This window comes from Peromyscus eremicus, chromosome 2, assembly GCF_949786415.1.
Source record: "Peromyscus eremicus chromosome 2, PerEre_H2_v1, whole genome shotgun sequence".
NCBI classification, from domain to species: domain Eukaryota; kingdom Metazoa; phylum Chordata; class Mammalia; order Rodentia; family Cricetidae; genus Peromyscus; species Peromyscus eremicus.
In genome coordinates, this window is record NC_081417.1 from 44,128,678 (window position 1) to 44,142,727 (window position 14,050).

Below are 14,050 nucleotides of genomic sequence, written 5' to 3' on the forward strand. Positions count from 1 at the left end.
GTTCCCCTCAAGAGACCTACTACAGAGTGCAGGATGGTTAGGAACAGTTTCTGGCCCAGTCAGTTTGTCAGCTTTTATTAGCATGGCTATAGAGGCAACTGCCTGCAAACAAGCCTGCTAACCAGGAGAAACAAGACCAAGTTTTTTGGACAGATAGGCCACTGGTCTCTGTTAGGGTCCCAGTGCCTGGGCAAGGATCCCCTTTATAAGACAGGGCATCCTTTGCTCCTCTCCCCACCCTCCATGGGATCTCTTCTATATTATAAACCTTTTGAGCAATCTTCAATAATTGTCACATATTTATATTTTTAAACCTTTTTAATTTTTGAAGTTCTCTTTCCTAATATCTGGGGCCAAAAAACAGTATTTTATTAAGCAGATGTTTCTAACCCTTTTTAAAAGGATTGAAATTTCACCAGGCCAGAAAAAAATGTTTAAAATCTCCTTAACTTGGTCAGTGTTGGAGAGAAAGGAAAATCCATTCCATCCAGGCTGCAGGTCTGGTGGTGATCCCCCTTTGTGGCCCAGGGGTGGTTTTCTAATCTTTTCAGACAATGGTTTTGAGTTTTCCAAGAATACAGATCATTACTTGAAAGGAAGACATAAACCATGAAAGAGGGCAGAGTAGAACTTTCTCTTTTCCCTAGGGCAGGGCAGGTGGGGTTGGGGAGGAACAACTTGGGGAACTGCATTTCTACTTCCCTGTCTCCCATCTGTTTAAATGGCAGGGGTGGGTGTGGGGGACAGATGAGAGGCCAGGTCCCACACAACCTCCACACAGGAAACCGACCACAGGCGGGAAGTCAAGCCACCAAACAAGCAAATACTCAGGAAATGGGATGGAGGAGATCAATTTCCTCTGGTGTGGCTGAGAGAACACGCAGAGATTTTTGGATTTCTCTGGGAGATCTGGCAGAAAAAAAAAAAAAAGATTCTGGTCCCCAACAAGATGTCACGGGTCTCAAGCCAGGGTGGGTCTTGCACCAGAGAAAGCCGCTGATCAATACAGGGGAATTGGTCGGGGTGGCTGGGGTTTCATGTTCCAGACAGCCTCAATCATCATTGAGCCACCCAACTCCAAAAGAGTTAAGAGTTTTTCTGTGTGAAAAACAGACATCATATCCATCCTCAGCAGCAAAACTTTCCTTTGGATCAAGGCATTCCATGCCCAACATCACTATCAACATCACCATAACAACAGCAGCAGTCACCCACTGCAGTCACAGTCAATGCCAGAAGGAAGACACACTGCAGTGCTGACTGCCTCTACAGGAAGTTGTCCCAGGTTCAGCAGTGGGTGGCTGCAGTCCCAGGATGTCTCACTCTCCCTTTCATTTTAGATTTGTTTCTCCAGTCAATAGAACCCATAGAAAGATACACAGTAAAGACAACCAGGTAGGGGGTGAGGGACCCACACATTCATACAACTGAGCAGACTAGGGGAGTCTAGTGACCTCTAACACAGACCAGATCAGAGGCCATGTCTGGCCTCTTCTTTGCGTCCTAAACAGAAGATGACTTACCCAGACTTACCTCCAGACACCCCTGGAGACAGAGCAGGCAACTTTCTAGTTTGTTTCATTTTGGGGTGGAGGTGTCAGACTCCTCCCAAACATTAGGCACCAAATGATCAGAGGGATCCGGGGGCTCTGGGACTAACTTCTCAGCTAGCATACCCCCAGAAGCCACTTGACCACTGCATTCTTCCCCAGCGAGGGTCTCCAGGACTCCCAGTGTCTTGAGATCTGCTCTCTCAGGACCTCAGTGGAACCTCCAGAAATGTTGTAAGGTATCCAATAAAGAAGACTGATGGGGACATGAGCTTCAGCCAATAAAAAGTCTTTAGTATCCAGCTGGCCACTACACTGGGGTTCCAGTGTAGCTCCAAGCCTTTCTCGGAGTGAACTTTCAAGCACAAAATCATATCCTGGGTTTCAATATTTCAGTTAACAAGAACAGTTAGAACAGTGAACCAGAAGCAGAACTACAGGAGCCAAAAAGCAAGGTAAGTACATTTAGAGACTTTCCCAGAACTGTGGACTTTGATGGATTAGGTCTTTGTTTTCATTTTGGCAGGTGTTGCTGTCTACATGCTAAGCTTTATGGCCTGAGAGGTATTTCTATCATGGTGTCAGTTGTGCTAAAGTCTGGGAACCTGTTGCAAGACTTGCATGAGAAACACAATGCAACCCTATCTCATGGTGGAGATACAACTCAGTTGTAGAATGCTTTTCTAACACACACAAGGTCAGACCTGCAACATCATCAAAAATAATAATTGATATTATTACTACATTCAAACAAATATACATAATAAATAAAATAAATAAAGTCAACAAGACCCTTCTCAGTTGCTCAATTAAACCCAAAAGAACATCTTGATCTGATGTTGATATCAGAACAGAGGAGCATTTGAAAGCTGTTGTTTCTTGCTTTTGTTCTCTTTCATATTTGTCTAGTCTAGTTGTATTTAAAAGCTACCTTCTCTGTTTCTTATAACCAAAAGCAAGAAGTACTCATTGCCACAAGTAAATGATGCTGAAATGAAGAAAACATAGACGATCATTTTAAAGCTATCAGAGAGCAAGGATAAGCCCAGGACAGGTTGTTTATCATAACAGTCCTGTGTAGAGATAGACTGTGGGAAAACTCCAAGGTTTTGGTGTGCTTAAGGGCAATGTATAGACTTCATGTGAATGAAAGGAACTATTTAAAGGGTTCTAGTAACAAAATGTGCACTTCTTAATGAAAAAACTCAAGGTATAGTTTACTTTTTCTCAGCATTTGCTCCATTTTACTAAACCATTGCTTTTTGGCCAAAGATGAATTACTCAGGTATCCAATGGAGCAATTCTTCAGATTTGACACTTCAATTCTGGATTGAATTGCCTTCAAAGATCTTAATTTTCATTTTACATTGTGGCCTTGGAGATTAACTAGGTTCCACACAATATTTATGTAGAAAATACAGTAGATACAACCTTGTGTGTTGACCAATGCACTAATTCCATGTTGTTTTCATGCTCTCTGTCACAGGAAAATACATTTTTAACACTTTCTTACTATTATAATGAAAAGACAAGAAAATAATGTAGGAAAAAGGAAACTAATTTTTTGACTTCAGAAAGAATTTTATACCCAAGTTGCAAAGACTCTGTGAAGTAAGAATGGTTATGATGTACTCAAAGCTCTGACATCTAGCTTTTCATCTTAGCACATAGGCCATAGGGGTTAAAACTAAAATCATACCCTTTTTCATATTAATAAGTGAATGCAAGACTGAGAATCTTTAGATCTGACAAGTGGAATTCATTTTAAAATAAGTTGTTTGCATACAATGGTGCCAGTCTGACAGGGAAGGAAGTCCACTGCTCTCAGCCTCATGATACACTCTCTCCTAAACACTCAGAATCATGTACTAGAATTGTTTCCTCAAAGGTGCTCAAAGGTCAGCTTCAGTGTATTTCAGCATTTCAACTACCCTCATGTCCTGTCCTGTGGGATGTTTCTGTCCAATTTATCATGTCTTGGCAGTCAGATCTCCATCAAGAATAAATAAGTGGTGTGTGTTTAGTAACTTGACAACAGTTTTCATAACTGAGAATGTGGGAATTTGCTTTGCTTCTTCTAATTGCATAATGGGGACTAGACAGAAGGGTGGAAGTTGTTAAAAGAGGATGTGAATGGGGGACCAGTTTTCAGTGTTTTGACTATTTCAGCATTTCACATTTCTAGAAACTGTGAAACAGTTTCAGAGGTTTTAGTCCATTATCGCCATGGCAGGAAACATGGTGGCATGCAGGCAGACATGGTGCTGGAGAGGTAGCAGAGAGTTCAAAATCAGAAGTGAATATGGATATGGCTTGAGTATATATGAAACCCCAAAGCCCCCACAGTGACATACTTCCTCCAACAAGGCCACACCTTCGACAACAAGGCCACATCTCCTAATATTGTCACTCGCTGTGGGCCAAGCATTCACACACATGAGTCTATGGGAGCCATTTCTATTCAAACCATCACAAGATCTGTAAAACAAAAATGCTCTAGCCTTTAAGTCTCACTTGCCCAAGGACAGATAACTTCCTGGAATGCTGGGAACCATTGTTTATGTAATATGACAAGCCTCTTGTTTTCACTTCTGTAAACAAGCTTGGTTGCCCCAACTGCCCGAATGTGCTTGATCACAGTAGGCAGGAGGTACATAGGCAGGAAATAATTCAGAATGTATGCTTGCCATTGATTGGACAAAGGTGAGAAATACATAACCTTGTAGGTCTTGCCTTTATAAGCCCCTGTCTAATGTAATTCTGGGCCATATTCTGGGGATCCTAGGTATGGATCTGGCCAATGTCCATTGTTCTGGCCAGTATTTATTAAAGCTTGCTTCAAATGTGGCTCAAAATTGTGGTAATAGTCTTATTTTCACCTGATGGAGTTAACAAAACCTGTAACATTATAACTCTACCTCCTTTTCAGAGACTAAAAGAGAATTTATTCTGGAGGCTTAAATGTTACAATTAATGCTCTCTAAAGATGTCTCTTACTGGAGCAATGCAGTAACATTTTCCAGTGAATAAATGGGTCATCTGTGGTGGTGGTGGTGGGGGATTGCTCCAAGCAAGCACGAGTGTCTACTTTATCCCATCAAAGTGATGCTCAGATTTACAGTGCTCCAAAGCACCTTAGAACACCAACGTGAGAAAGGAATGAACTCCATCAGCTCTTCCATTTAGTTCCTTTTCTCCATTCCAAATTCTCAGACACTGAAAGCATCACTAGGACTTTGGAGGAGCTGACAGAGACTGGTATTCTACCCTCAAAGGCCTCTGGGCTAGGTGTCAGGTCCCAAGGAAAGCTGAGACAAGTCTCACTTAGTACCTGTGGTTCCTCCCAGCACTTCTACCCTAAACCTCTGCAACCCAGGGACTGGGCCTCCCCTCCCCCAGCATCAGATTCTTTATATAACTCAGCCATTTGGCTATGCACTCTTTTGGTTCCCGTGTGCTCTCTAGGCCTCTTGCTTCCAAATTTGGCTCCTGTCCCCTCTCTTGCCCCTCTCCCTTCTCTTCCACTCTTGCCCCCCACCACACACACCCCTCAGCCCACCCCCCACCCCCTATCCCCTCACCCCATCCTCCCACCCCCGCGCCATGGCCCTGTTCAGGCTGGACCCTTCCAGATGCTTCTGGCTATTCTCCCTCATATCTACAATAAAAATCCTTTTCATTGACCGTACCTAGGGGCAGTCATGCCCTCATTTTATTCACTAGGTACTTGAGTGACATCATGCTAGGCCCAGAGAGCCCTCAGGTCGGCTCTGTGGGACACTGAGCTCAGATGCAGACATTCTGGGTCTGAGATCTAAGTCAAGCCTCATGGAGGAAGAGTTCCAGAGAATCCCAGCCTCTACACTGCCTGAAGCGGAGCCCCAACCCTGGATGGAATGCTGCATCTCCGGGATGACATCTCCCTGGGATCCTCTAGCTACTGCTTCAGTAATCATGGCTGTGAGTTTTCACAATGGTGGAAACAGCACCCCGGGATTCTAGGGCATCCCCACCCCCAGCTGTGTGGCCACTTTGAATCTCTGAGCCCCAGGTACTGGCAGAGCTTGCCTGTCCAGAGTTCTGCTAGTCACGTGTTCTTTCCCATGCAAGCTTGGTGGCAGAAGACTGGACAGTTGGAGGGTTACTGGGAGGTGCAAAATCCCAGAGACACTGATGGGACAGGACTGGCTCCCCAGGCAAGAAAACTTTCAAAATAATACCACTAAATGCTTACTATAAATGGCAAGAAAAATAGGGGTGAACTCTGATCTGGAAAAGACTGATAATAGGGTTTATGATATGAGCACTCTTTTTTCTCATTAATTCACACATCATTCATGCCTTCTGTGCGCCTGCGCTGAGCACATTCGAGCTCCTCCCTCGGTTTGGTGAGTACAAGGTGGCCATTACATACAGTATTCACAAGTGTCGGGACTGGCTATAAAAAAGGAAGAGGGTCCTGCTCAAGGCAAGATTGGCCATCTCACTCTCTCTGTCCCAGTGAAGTCCATATTCGGATGCTCTGAGAGACTAATGTCAAATGCTTGGGCCAAATTAGCCAGTGTCTTGAGGAAGACCAGAAGACTCACATGACGATGTTTATCACGAGTACATCTTTTAAAAAGATTTCAATGTACTGGATTTGGTCAGAGCTGGTTAGCTGAACTAAACCTGTAGCCAATGGAAGAATCATATGTACTGTATGGGAAAGTGTTGAAAACTGACATTTGCAGTTATAAAACACAGCACTTGTTTTCTTGTATTCATAGTGACTGGCATGACTGTATATTTAAAAAATACAAACAAAAAAAGAAGCACGCTTTTCAAAAAGTGAAGTCTTTTAGAAAAAAATTTAAGTCAAAAGGTTGAGATTGTCAGATGAGTATCTAGTGTAGTCTAGCATTGCCACTAAATACAGTCCAAGGGACAGGAGGGCGCAGAGGCAAGATTCCACTTGAGATAATAAGTCTTCATACTGCCGGTGCCCCCATGCTCTGAATTCCACTTAAGGCCCAAAGAGTTCCAGGATGTCAGAGATAGGTAATCCAGCTTCGTACCTTTTTCTTAAGGAAAAAGTGGTGTTTAAGTAAAAAGTGGTGGAGTCCAAGCCAGGTAGGCAAAGATGAACCCCACCCTGCCCCAGGAGAGAGGGTACAGCCTAGCTCTCAGCGACAAAAGGCGCTGCTCCTCACTCTAGGCATGCTCTTTATGGTTTTAAGGTTCTTGAGGGTTTCTGAGCTCCTCCTGGAATCAATCTCTGTCTCTGTCTCTCTGTCTCTGTCTCTGTCTCTCTGTCTCTGTCTCTGTCTCTCTCTCTCTCTCTCTCTCTCTCTCTCTCTCTCTCTCACACACACACACACACACACACACACACACAAACACACACCTGCTTCTTGGCAACTGGGTGTTTTTCTGGCTCCAGCTCAACCTGAGGATCTAAGAAGAAGAGAACCCTGCATCAATCCACCCAGGCAAAAGCCCGTGATGCCAGCGGCAACTTTCCCAGAACAATGCAGCGCAGACACCACCCTGAACTTGGACCCCTAAGCGCCTCCCTGGCCCTTCATCCGGAGTTAGCCATCAGCCACCGGGTGGAGACTGGGGAGCAGTCAGAAGAGGTGGGCAGCCCGGGTAGGGTTGTGTAGCGATGCCTGAGGAAGAATTTGGTTTCTTCTAAAGGCCTGGCTGTGGTTTCTGGTTGGCTTGAGGAGGAAGGTATCCCGAGAAATCCTATCCGGCTGAACTGCTGCCGGGCCCCTGTGGTCCACAGGTGTCTGCTGCAGAGCCTCGGGGTGCCAGCAAGCAACTGGGAGTTCAGGCATTGCCCAGGACACGTAGTCTAGGAGGAATCATCTGGCGATGGAACTGCTATAGGGCATGCGGCTGGCTCTGCCGATAGATCCCCACTGCCTGAGCCTACGGAGTACCCTTAGGCCAAACTTCATAAACACACATCACCCAGAGCCCGACTAGCAGCCAGGAGTTTCTGCTGCTTGGGTAAGGCTTCTTAGGTCTCCAGTTTTAAGTATCTGCTGTGTATCTCCAAAGATAGCCCAGTGGAGTCTTTACCTCCTGTCCTCAAGTCTAAGAGCAGTAGGTAGCACAGCACACAGTAGCATGGGTTTTTTACATTTGGTTTTCTTCAGCTTCCAATGGGGTGTCAGGCTGCGACATAGCCATGAACAGTAATATAGACAAGGTCTCTGGCTTCTGGAAACTTAAATTTTAGTCGATTTTAAAAACTGAAAAAAAAAAAATAAGAAGAAACCATGAAAGTCGTAGAAATAGGTTGTGGTGGCTAATGTTTAAAATCCCAGCATTGAAGAGGTAGAGACAATAAGTCTTTGTGCTGCCGGTGCCCCCATGCTCTGAATTCCACTCAAGGCCCAAAGAGTTCCAGGATGTCAGAGATAGGTAATCCAGCTTCGTACCTTTTGTACCTCAATCAGGAATTGATTGAGGCTATAGCCAGGTGTGGTGCATACACCTTTAATACCAACATTTGGGAGGCAGCCAGGCCAAGCATAGTCACATGGTGAGAACCTACCTTAAAAAGAAAAATGTTTGAGGCCAGCTTGGGCTACATTACAACCCTGTCTCAGAGGACCCTAGTTTGATTCCCAACGCCCACATGGAGGCTCACAACCATCTGTGACTCCATTTCCAGGGTATCTGACACCCTCTTTTGGCATCCATAGGCACCATGCAAAAGCATGGTACACAGACAACAAGCAGGCAAAACAATTATACACATAAAATAAAATAAATTTAAAAAAAAAAACAGCTGCAGAAAAGATGTCAGTTACGGGCCACTTTCCTATGGGCTGCCTAAAAAGGACGTAAAAGGGAAAACCAGGTCAAGGAGATAGCAATACAACAATCCTCTCCTTTTTCCCTGCAAGCTTGTGCGGGGGTGGGGGGGTCACTTTTTAATGGGCCTCTTTGAATTTAAGATTTGAAACTACAAAAGCTGGGCAGAGTGGCTCTTGCCTTTAATCCCAGCACTTGGGAGACAGAGGCAAGTAGATGTCTGTGAGTTCATGTTCGTGGAGGCCAGCTAGTACTGCATAATGAGTTCCAGGACAGCCAGAGCTACATAGTGAGATCATGTCTCAAAACAAACAAATAAATAAATAAAGATTTGAGACTACAAAATCTTTCTTTTGTCCAATAAATCATAATTCCCAAAGACATTCTCCACTCTGTTCACCACATGAATTTCTGATGCCCAAAGAGGCCACAAAAGAGCATCAATCCCTCAGAACCAGAGTTACAGACAATTATGAGCCATCCATATGGATGTTTAGAATTGAGCTCCACTCCTCTAGAAGAGCAGCCAGTACTCTCAAAGGCTGAGCCATCTCCCCAGCCCCCTGTTTTATGATTTGTAAAGCTGAGTACCCAAGACCATACTTTCCATGATCATTTTCTATAGTTTATTAAAACTGAGTATTGAACAAGTTCAATAATTCATACTGGCCATATGGGTAGTGAATGAAAGAAGTCTTGTTGGCATCTGGGTCTGACATTAGTTCAGTGTTCTGCTGGCCATTCCTAATGGTATACCGTAACTATATTTCAGTAAGAGAAAAGATGGGATAATTAACCAATGAGTATTTACTGAGAACTTACTAGTAGCTCAGCGTATGGAAGGGCCTGTGGCCCTGCAGCATTATTGATCCTTAACAGAGTTCACATTGCTACATACTTGACACTGTCTCCTTTGGGCATTGACAATATGATATAGAAGTTGTACACACTCCAGGTACATGGAGAAGTCTTGCTTCCTAGCTTCAGCATGCTACCTACAGGGTCCTCATGGTAGATTTGAAAAGCTCTCATTATTTAAAAGAGTATAATAATCATTAATAAACTTGTTGATAGGACTAAACAAATCAGTATCGTAACTATTTTTAACCATGGAGTCCTTTTAGGTAGTTGGATTAGATTTCACCCAGGTAGAAAACAATAATTCATTACACACAAGCTGAATAATCATTTTATATTCAATTATGTTAAATAAAGACTCTTCAAGCTGGGCATGATTATGTAATTTAAACCTGTAATCCCTGTGGTGATATATTGTGTACCCTAATAAACTTCCCTGAGGATCAGAGTGCAGAGCCAGTCACTAGATTAGACATAGAGGTCAGGCAGTAGTGGCACACACCTTTAATCCCAGCACTTGAGATCTCATGCCTTTGCTTGGGAAACACACATGCCTTTAATCCCAGGAAGTAAGATGGTAGGGCAGAGAAAGGTATATAAGGTGTGAAGAAACAGGAACTTACTCTCTTTAGGCTGAGGATTTCATAGAGGTAAGAACTAGTGGCTGGCTTTTCTGCTTCTCTGATCTTTCAGCTTTCACCCTGATACCTGGCTCTGGGCTTTATATTAAAAGACCATCTAAGATTCAAACAACAAATCTCATTACTTGGGAGATAGAGGCAGAAGAATCAGGAGTTCAAGGTCATCTTTGGTTACACAATTAAGTTCAAGGCAGCCTGGACTACATGAGACCTTGTCTTTAAAAATGAAACAAAATGAAATGAGTCTTCATATTAAATCTAGTTCTAATTGTTATTGAATGCACAACATAAAAGAAAAATACCATTACATAAAATAAGACCCTAGAGCTGAGATTATAACTTAGTGGTACAGTATATGCTTAGTATGCTTAAGACTCTGGATTTAATTTCTGGTATGAATGAAGGAATGAATAAATGAATTCTTTGTTGTTGTTGTTGTTGTTGTTTATGGGAGCCCACAACTGACTCAGTTTCCCAGTTTGAATCTGAAGTCTATTATGAGTCAATAGAATTCAGGCTTGTTTGCTCCAAGGCTGTGAGAAAGTCCTGATTAGCCCTCAGTTTCCTTGAATGGCTGTGAGAAAGTCCTGATTAGCCCACACGAAGGAACACCCTATCTAGCTAGACACAGGCTGCTGATGCCAACCAGAGGTACATTGAGATAGAAAATGAAACTGCCTGCTCCTTGACACAGGCAGGATAGATAGTGGTTGGATGCCTGTGCTGTGCATTGTTCTACCTCTGTCCTTCAAGACTGTATATAAGCTGGCTGTGAAATAAACTCAGGGCTGTCTGACACTGACTGGTAGACCTCTCGACTCTTTTCTGTCTTCATTGTCTCTTCAATCCGCACGCCTCTACCCTGCTACCCAGCTGACTGTCGGCAGGCTCCAACAGTTGTTTTGTTTTGCTTTGTCTTTCAAGATAGGGTTTCTCTGTATAGTCCTGGCTGTCTTGGAACTCACTCTGCAGACCAGGAGGGCCTCAGACTCACAAAGATCTGCCTGCTTCTGCCTCTCAAGTGGTGGGATTAAAGGTGTACATCACCCACCACCACCACCACCACAACAACAACATCGAATATGAATTCTTCGATGCAAGGTTTACCATGATGTTAACTTATCAAACTCAAGTATCTTCTATCACAATTTGACCAAACCATAGTTCTCAGATTGGGGAATATTCCAAAGCAAATGCATTTACGGCCATTTTCTGCCCATGGACACCTAGTTTTCTGGTCTTTTGAGTTGTCACCAATCATCGTGTTTGCTAAATAGATATTTCCCAGAAGGCTACTTAAAATATCTCAAAAAAAAGGGTGCCTTTTATCATTAATATCATCATCTCTCTAATCATGCCAGAAACAGGAGGGAAAAAGAAAGAATTTATTTTTGCCAGTTTCCTTTTTTTCATGTTTTGACAATTAATAAAAAATATTTTCCAGCTGTATGTGGTAAATTTAAAAAAGATAATGCTGCTTTCTTTTTCAGTGTTAAGAATGCATTTGCCAGGTCAGGCGAGATGGCTTAGTGCTTAAGAGTGCTTGCTACTCTTGCAGAAAACTAGGGTTCAGTTCCCACACTTCCAACCAGCTCATAACCACCTGTAACTCTAGTTTCAGCAGATCCAATGTCCTTTTATGGCCTCTAAGGGTACCTGTACACACACACACACACACACACACACACACACACACACAAATAAATAAATAAAATACATCTTTAAAATATAAAATAAATCTAAAATGATAGAAGTACCCCCAAGAACATGGAAACATATAGAAGTTACTCTGGAGTTTTCACAGAGCAAGTAGAATTTCAGAGAGACATTGTACCGACAGGCTGCTGTTCCTCTCCTCCACTGAACACCTTATGTTTGCAGCATACACCACACACTTTCCTTCTCTTGGGTTATCTAGAATTTGTTTGTCAGGAAATGCCAACTGAAAGTTGTTTAAACAATAAAGAGACTTGTATTAACTAACAGAAAATCTAGAGGCTGGTGCTGTTTAATTCAGTGGGAAGACTATTTAATTCAATGGTTCTACAGTATTGTCACCATGAATCACTTCTGTCATCTTCAGCCTGAATGATTTTTCTTCAGTCATAGCATGTCTACTACATCAAATATAATACACATAGCAGTTTCTCAACCAGGAACCCTTGGCATTTGGACTCAGATAATTCATCTTTATGAGAGACGATCCTGAGCATGCCAAATGTTTATCAGTATTCCTAGCCTCTCTCAAGATTGTCTCTAACCTCCTTTCCTCATACAAGACAAGCAAAAATGACTACAGTCATTACTTATTATCCCACAGGGTGGCAAAAACACCAGCAGAGAAGAACCACTGAGAAAAAGGAACAACCGGAAACACCGAAAAAGGAAACTAAACTTTCCCCTCTTTATAATCAGATTTTTCTTTGGGTTACCAGCTCACAAATAATGACATGGAGACTAATTATTCATTATAAAAGCTTGGGCCTTAGCTCTTATAACTTAAATTAACCCATTTATTTTAGTCTACACTGTGTTGCGTGGCTTGTTACCTCATCTCTTCGTACTGCCCATACTGCTTTCTCCTCGTCTGGCTGGAGACTCCGCCTTCTTCTTTCCAGAGTTCCCTCTCTGCCCAGAAGTCCTGTCTATACCTCCTGCCTAGCTATTGGTCATTTAGCTTTTTATAATACCAATTACAGCAATACATCTTCACACTTGTACAAATATCCCACAACACCTCTTCGTGCTTCAGTTTAAAACCAAGAAAGATGCCATCTAGTCAGCTGACTTCCTCTCTGCTTCACTGTCCAGAATGGTAACCTAACTGCTTAAATCAGCACTGTCTTTAGACCCGAGCAAATAAGACACTGTTCCAGCTTACTTCTCAGCAGTCACAGAGTTGTGGGTTTTTAATTTACTTTTTTGTTTTGGAATAATTTAAATTTATGGTAAATGGCAAAGACTGCACAGAGTTTCTCAATACCTTTCACCCAGTTGTCCCTACTATAGTCATCTTCCATAAGTGTGGTGTTTGTCAAAAATTAAAAAATTGTTGTTGGTATATAACATTCCTGGGTCTCGATTATAAAGCTTACTCGACCATACTGGAATGGTAGTATCACTATCATCTGGACCAAGACATGCCCATTGCACAGAATTTCCAAGGAACATTCCATCAAGGATAGGGGAGGGCCTCATGATGCTCCACCCCTTCCTGGGGAGTTATTAGCAGTTAATTGTTTCTAGGTGGAGGCAGAGACATTTTCCTCAGTTGTATACCAACGGATAAGTTGACCATACTCCAGTAATTAACCTCTTTTCCCATGTTTACGTCGGCAATCCTCATTAAAATCAGTAGGTCATTACAGGGTGGTGGTGGTGGCAGTGCCATCAGCCCGGTCTATAGAGTGAGTTTCAGGACAGCCAGGGATACACAGAGAAAGCTTGTCTTGAAACAATGGGGAAAAAATTCAGTAGGTCACCAAAATAAAATAAAATGAAATAAATCCTCTGAGAGTAGAATGGAAATTGAGTGGGGAAAATGAGCTGGCACACACCTTTAATCCCAGAACTTGGGGAGGCAGAGATGTTGGAGCCCACTAGGTTTCCTAGTGACTGTACCCAGCAGGACTGCATGGGAGGTTGATTGGTACCCACAGGCCTGGGTACCAGGTGTTTGTAAAGGTCTAACTAGTAAGGGGGAGGTCTTTTGCTCCACCCCTTAGCATTGTTATAAATAGACCTTTGGAATAAAGTTCTAGGTCTGTCGAGAAGGATCCAGGCCCACTCAAGTGTATCCTGTGTTTTCTCTTTCTCCTCTACTTCTGACTAAGTCTCTTACCCCTCATTCCTCAAGAGTTCCTGGGGTAAATAATAGTGGGGTCTGGTCTTCCACACAGAGGCAGGTGGATCTTAACATGGCGGTGTATATAGTGCTGGGAATTGTACCCAGGGCTTCTGGGGCACTAGCAAGCACTTTACCAATTGATCTACATCCTTTGACCCACTTGTTTCTTTTCTGAGACAGGTATCAGCATGGAACAAGGACTGGCCTGAAACTGCTAATGTTCCTGTCTCAGTCACCACAGTGCAGTGCTAAGTGCAACGTTACAATGATAACAGAAACATGATATTCTTCATTTTGTAAAATTAAATTACTGCATTTCTGCAGTATTTCAATTTGGGGAATGT

At 43.0% G+C, this 14,050-nt stretch overlaps 1 long non-coding RNA gene across 1 annotated transcript; it reads left to right on the forward strand.

The window, feature by feature from the left end:
- The first annotated feature begins 4,741 nt into the window (after nt 1–4,741).
- Nucleotides 4,742–14,038, forward strand: LOC131904616 (uncharacterized). The gene is made up of 3 exons (XR_009377778.1): nt 4,742–4,808; nt 5,274–5,510; nt 13,887–14,038. It is a non-coding gene; the product is annotated as an uncharacterized LOC131904616 (long non-coding RNA).
- Nucleotides 14,039–14,050: the final 12 nt, after the last annotated feature.